This window comes from Leptonychotes weddellii, chromosome 1 (assembly GCF_054177405.1).
Source record: "Leptonychotes weddellii isolate Sample4059 chromosome 1, ASM5417740v2, whole genome shotgun sequence".
Taxonomy (NCBI): domain Eukaryota; kingdom Metazoa; phylum Chordata; class Mammalia; order Carnivora; family Phocidae; genus Leptonychotes; species Leptonychotes weddellii.
In genome coordinates this window covers 61,782,725-61,790,055 of record NC_138369.1, presented here as the reverse complement: position 1 = coordinate 61,790,055, position 7,331 = coordinate 61,782,725, and positions in this window count along the sequence as shown.

Below are 7,331 nucleotides of genomic sequence, written 5' to 3'. Positions count from 1 at the left end.
GATGAACTTACCTGGCAGGTAGAATAATAGAATTTACACAGAAGGAACAACTGGGGAGCCTGGGTGGCTGAATCAGTTCAGCAACTGGCTCTTTATTTTGGCTCAGGTCATGATCTCAGGGTTATGAGATCAAGCCCTGTGTCAGGCTCACGCTTGGCCTGCTTAAGATTCTCTCTCTCCCTCTGCCCCTCCCCCTCTCTAAGAAAGGAAGTAGAACAATTTTCCAGACGTGGTAAATGGGAAGAAAAATAAAACAAAATTAGGTAATCCAGGGAGCCCATTATCATATTAATATGAATTCCAGAATTAAACAAAAGAGACAAAAAAATCAGTAGGATTATCAAGGTCATGGTACAAGAAGATAGCCCATAACTGAAGACATGTGTCTCTAGTTTTCTAAGTGACAAATGCAGTGAACAATAAGAGACTCCTGAAGTCATATCATCAGGAAAAATCTGAACATCTGGGATAAATGAAGACTCAACACTTGCAGAAAGAGAAAATATGTCATATACAAATATTGGAAATAAGAATAGCAACACTGGATGCCTCAGAATTTCTGAGGGTCATTATTTGTAATCTAAAATTCTGTACTAACTCTAACCATCAATCAAGTACAAGAAGAAAATAAAGACATTTGCTAACATGGAAATGTTCAAACAAACCTCCATGCACACTTTTGATGAGAAGCCACTCAATGTTTCAATAAAAGGGGAAGATATGAGCTCCAGAAAGATTTAATAAAAAAAGAGAATTCCCAAACAGATGCTGAAGGGAAGACTTATGATAGCAGTTTGGAAGCCAAAGATCAAGCATTTCAGATGGAATAGGAAGATAGAAGGTTGTAGGGAGGTTTCCAGAATGAGAAAAAAAAAAAGGAACAGATAGATTGATATGTTTAATCATTTGGAAACAAAATATTGCTATTTTAAATAGATCAGTGAGAGCATTTGGGTAAAAAGAGAAGTCTATCAAAAGCTAATCAAAAGTAAAAACAGAGGCAGCTGTGGTTGCCAGAGGTGGGGGAGGGGGGGTTAAAATGGGTAAAGGGAGTCAAAAGGAACAAACTTCCATCATGGTGATTATAGCTGACAATACTGTGTTGTATATTTGAAAGCTGCTAAGAGAGTAAACGTTAAAAGTTCTCATCATGAGAAAAAGAAGATGTAATCCAGATATGGTGATGGATGTTAACTAGACTTACTGTGATCATTTTGCAATATATACAAATGTTGAATAATTATATTGTTGAATACCTGAAACTAGTATATGTCAATTATATCTCAATAAAAAAATGAAAAATAAAAAACAGAGGCAACTATTAACTTAAAAATGCAACCATAATATACTACATTTCTCAGCAACAAATGACATTTATAAGTTGAAATGGTATAAAGACCAACTCTTGACTGAACCAAAAATTGTGATAGATTGGGTAAACTGCAGAGAGGAGAAGTGGAAGAAAACTAAGGAGAAGTATAAGACAGGGAAATTCTTAACTGCCTAGCAGGAAATCAAAAATAATGTTAAGAGATAACATAATATTTGAGATGTAGAAGTATATATCTGAAATCATTTCTAAAAATTGAAAGTGATTATTTCTGGGGATTGAAGGTAGATAATGAAAAGTGTTGAACAGGGGGTCAATTTTAAATTGTTTTAGCACTAGAACTTTTTTAGTATATACATATAAAACTTTCATAGAAATTTTAACTGTGAGGAGGGAATAAGAAAGGTCATTGGCTTATATGACCCACTATTAACAAATACTCACAGCTGCAAAACTGTTCTTGCTCAGATGGTGCCCAGTTCAAGAGAGTCTCTAAGGAAACCATGTCCCACTTAAACAGACGTTTAAAGACTAAACCAGTTTGGAACTGAGAATTAAAAACAGATTTAGTTCCCTAGAAAACAGATTCAGATTCAATCAAATAAATATATTAAGTTCATTTCATGGTCAGGTCAAAAAATATATAGCAGTCTTTCAGTTTTAATCCTCTTTGATCACTTATGTGTATATAAACTTTTAATTATTTTGATTAAATGATGAACATTGCAAACCAGTTGTTGGTCTTTTAAGGTAGGTTGTCAGATAAAATAGAGGATGCTCAGTTAAATTTGAGTTTCAGATAAACAGACTTTTTAAGAACAAGGATATCCCAAATATTCCATGGGACATAACTACACTAAAAATTATCTGAAATTCAAACCTAACTGGGCATTCTGTATTTTTATTTGCTAAGTCTGACAACCCTATTTTAAGGGTTGAACTCATCTCACATCTGCCTCTGAGTCAGGCTAAATCACAGCTGCTGTTTTTCATCACATGCTCCCTCTCCACCATTCTCAGTTCCATCTTGGGCCATGATTTCTTTGCGCTTAATCACCCGGGCACTTCCAAGGCTCTTTTCATCCTGCATCAAGTACAGCTTCTGCCATGTTGCCTTCCACCAAAGGGTGATGCAGAACTGGTGGTGTTTCCCTTTGCTCTCTGCCCCTTGACACTTGCCAACTCTAACAGATTCTGTAGCTTTGTAGAAGATTTGGTAACACTTGACACAGAATACTAAATATGATTTAGAATAATATAGGAAAAAAGGAAAGCCTTTGCTTGGGACCTTCTCATGGAAAACTCTAGTTCCTAGCTCATTTCCTTCTTCTGTGGTGCATCACCATCACATCTTCTGGGTGCTGAAACCATATCCATTTGCTCTCCAGAATATGACTCCCCTCTCCCCTTTTAGGAGAGCCCAGTTCCTACCCACAAGGGTAGGCCTCACCTTTCGCCTACCAGTGGAATTTATCAGGACTAAGAATCCCCCAGCAGTGATAGAAATGTGTTATATCTTGACAATGGTGGTGATTATGATGTAGGAAAGACATTAGGTTTCGAAGCTGACAACCAAGAAAGAATTCTTGAGACGTCTTTGGTGCAAAAAGGTGATTTTATTAAAGCACAGGGACAGGACCCATGGGCAGAAAGAGCAGCAATGGGGTCATGAGGAGTGGCCCATGATATACTTTCAAGTTGGGAGAGGGTCAGGGATAGCGTAAGTCTCTAAGGAATTTTGGAAGCAAGGTTTCCGGGACCTTGAGGGGGCTAGCTATTGTTGGGAAAAGGTCATTCCATCTAATAAAACCTTAGTCATGAGACCCTTCGGATGTATATTGGTGGGCCATGTGCTTAGGGAATGATTGCCAACACATATCTTGGAGGGTTTAGAGATAAAGGAAGTTTCCAAAGGAATTCTTACACCTTAAAGTAGACTTACAGGATGCTGGGGGTGGGCGGGGGTGGGGGGGGTGGGGGGTGGGGGTCGGTCAGGCTAGGATTGCCTTTTGCCTTTAGCAAAGTAATTAACATTGAGGCAGTCGAGTCCCTAGAGGAATGTCACTCTGCCTGTTTCAAGGACTTGTCAATGGGCTGTAGGTAGTAAGGAAATTTAGTAATTTTTCTTCTGCCTTTGTTTCCCACATCAATTACACGGGTGCACACATTTGTCAAGATTCATGAATTGTACACATAGAATGCATGCATTTAATGATATATTAATGATACCTCCATGAAATGGATTTTCGACAAATATCTCCTAGCAGTATTTTTACTAAAGAGTGAGTTCTGGAATCTAAAATAATACTACAGGGATTTCAGCAGCACAGTCCTGGATTTTGCATTCCAAGTTTGGTTTAGCTCAAGTTCTGGTCACCGGTGTGAAGTAGAGATATGCCTCCTTTTGTTTCTTGTGACGGTCTAGCCTCTTATGGATACTTTTAAATAAAATGCACACACAAACACACACACGCGTGCCATCTTAGAGATGGTATAATATAGTCGACCTAAATATCTTATGAAAAGCAAAATTATTTAATAATTAACTGTCTGTGTGACCTAGAGACATGTACAAGATACCACTTGGTAGAACAGTTTAATCGAGACAAAACCATTGGCCTCTCTATGCAAATGCTCTCACATGTGAGGCAATATTAAAAATTGTTAAACAGGAGGGATGGGGGTGGAGGGTGGAGATGTTTAATGTTGTTTTACAGGAATTGTCTTGGCTTCCAGGACCTTTCTACTCAACAAAGAGAAAATTCCATTTTCAGCTCAAACCCTGGTCAGGAAATTATTCTTCCCAAAAGGGGGGGAAGCAGCTGAAAAACTCCTCACTACTCCACAGCCCAGAAAACACAAACAGGACAGAGAGGCCGGAAGAGCCTGAGCTCCACCCAGAGAAAAGCCATTTCTGGAGAGGGAATAATTTAGGGCCAGGCGTTTTGCAGATAACGTAGGAGGAAAGCAAACCTCTTAAGCAAAGAGTGGGTACTTAGAGTGACCCTTTTGAAAGCATGTAAACAAACTAACAACTCTCTGTAAACTTTAATAAATAAATGCTTTGATACTAAAGAGAGAGCGAAGAAAGAAAGAAGAAAGAAAATAATCTAATAGGAAACCAAAACAGAGCAAAGGGTCCACAGCAAGCAGAATATCAACAGAAACAAAGTGGATTATGATCACCACCGGAATAGTAAGAGTAATATTGACAATGGTCTTGAACAGTCACTGTGTGCCCAGGACCATTCCTAAGTGTTTTATATGCATTTAATCCTCACAACAGCCTATGAGCTAGCACATTATTAGCCCTACTTTCTATGAGCTGGAAACGGAGCTATTGAGACAAAACCACACTACAGGTGAGTAGCAGAGTCCAGAGGTGAAGCCATCTCCCTCTGTTTGAAAATCCTTAACTCGGGCGCCTGGGTGGCTCAGTCGTTAAGCGTCTGCCTTCGGCTCAGGTCGTGGTCCCAGGGTCCTGGGATGGAGCCTTGCATTGGGCTCCCTGCTCAGCGGGAGGCCTGCTTCTCCTTCTCCCACTCCTCCTGCTTGTGTTCCCTCTCTCGCTGTGTCTCTGTCAAATAAACAAATAAAATATTTAAAAAAGAAAATCCTTAACTCTTGACAACGAGGCTCTAGCCCACTCATTGCTCCTGAAAGTATGTTCCAGGGACCCAGAGCAGCATGAATATCACTCTGGAGCTTGTGAAAATGCAGAATTTCAGGTGGCACACCCAGACCTACTTAATCAAATCTGATTTCAACAAGACCACCAGGTGATTCTATGCATACAAAAGTCTGAAAAGCAGGGCTCTAGTCCCTTTCTGAAGACAGATAATTCTTAGTCTTATCTGATTCAGATTTATCACCAGTTCCTTCATGGGAATGTGCAAGAAATGAATATCAGAATCTATTGTATAGAATTCATAATTGTTTTAAATAAACCATGGTCTTTTTTTGCAGTATGCAAAACACATATTGCTTAGTTAGGGTCTTGCAGATTGCAGGGACTAGATGTGCTTTTAAAACTTTTCCACCAAGCACCCCTAACAGCTGAGCCCATATCCCAAGAGGTTCTGGGGGCCATATCCTTTTTTTTCTCTTTTCCTTACTTTCTTCTTTTTTTTTTTTTTTTGGTAAACAATTTCACTGAGGTGTAATTTCATACTATTAGATTCACCCTGTTAAATTTACAGTTCAGTGATTTTTAATAAATTCACTAAATTTATTGAGTTCTACCACCATCACCATGATCCAGTTTTAGAACATTTTCATCACCCCAGGCAGATCCCTCATACCTATTTACAGTTAATGCCCTTTCTCACCACCAGCCCCTGTCTCTGTAGAATTGCCTACTCAACATTTTATGTAATTGGAATCATACAATATATGATTTTTTCATCTGGCTTTTTTCACTGAGTGCAGTCTTTTTGAGATTTATCCATACTATAGCATATAGTAGTACTTAATTCTTTTTACCCCTGAATCGTCCATTGTATGGAGCCAAAGCCCTTCTACTGTTCAGCAAGTTTAAAAAAAAATGTGAAGCCTCAATGTTTATCTTTAAAATTCATTCAAGTGTTGTACATGTCTGTGTTGGCCTTAATAGAGAAATGTCTTAAATAACATGTTAATTTCCTCAAAATTTTTTAAAATTAAATTGTTGCCCCAGCTCACTTTAGACCCCCATCGGTTGAGACCCATAACCTTGGGTGATGGTCATTAATTATAGGGTAGAAAGAAAGGTATTGTCATATAAGTCTTTAGTCATTCCCAAACTAATTCTCCTGTAATTTGCTTCAAGTTCCAAAATAAAGATACCCAGCAGGTACTGGTATAAAGAGACAGCAGAATGAGATGGACTGACATGACAATTGTAGTCAAGATTTTGAAGACTAGAACACTGAAAAAAAAAAATAACATCCCTCCTTAAAAAAATATTGCTTTAATAAAGGACTTTTCCTGCTATACAGAACAAGTAGCTACCCTACGCCCTAATACTCAAAAGCTTATTCTTAAAGGGAAGTTCTTCCTGTGTGTTCTAAAGTTCTCCTTGTTGACTCTGTCAAATCTTGGAATAGCCCCCTAGGACTGTTAATCAATTCCAAGGATAATCAACTCGTCGTTCTTAGTTGAGATTCTATGAAAGCACCATCAACTCACCCAGCACAAAGATCTTGGTTTCTAACACCATTTTCCAACAAAAGAACCCTGAGCTCCTTGGAGATACAGCTGATTCTAGGACTGGGGCAGGAGATACACAAGATGATCCAGGAGCATCTTATAGTCCCAGAAAGTAAGAAAGTGCTCAAAAAATAATAATAATGAGGATATGTCAAAGGGATATGAGTCAACCTGAAAGAGTTGGCCAAAGCTAGAACGATTTCAGAAACAAAATAAATAAGGTAGAATTGAATTAAAATCCAAAATGTAAAATAAATATCCATGAGACCATGCTGGTGTAATTATTGAATGAATAAACAAATGGGGGAGAAAAAGCAATTTCCTGTACAGACACTCCAAATGTTGTGTGTACGCTCAGCAGGGAGTCTGCTTCTCCCTCTGTGCTTTCTCTCTCTCTCCCTCTCATAAATAAATAAAATCTTAAAAAAAAAAAAAGGGAGTAGAACTTAACCCCCATCCATCAAACATGCGCTGCATTTAATGGCTTGCTGCCAACAAGTAGAGTATGTGAAAAGAGAAAAAAGTTACTTCACAAAGCACCACTTTGGCCAGGTGATCAAGGTTAATATCATCAGTGATAAGGCATCCTAAATAATGTGATAAGAAAGCAAGTTTACTTCTGTGGTCTTCCTCCTCACCCCCCAAAATATCCATATCTCCAATCTAACCATGAGAAAAAACATCAGACAAACCCAATCTGAGGAACATTCAACAAAATACCTGACCAGTACTCCTGAAAACAAGGAATGTCTGAATGTCTGAGAACTGTCACAGCCAAGAGGAACCTAAGGAGACATGGCAACTGAATGTAATA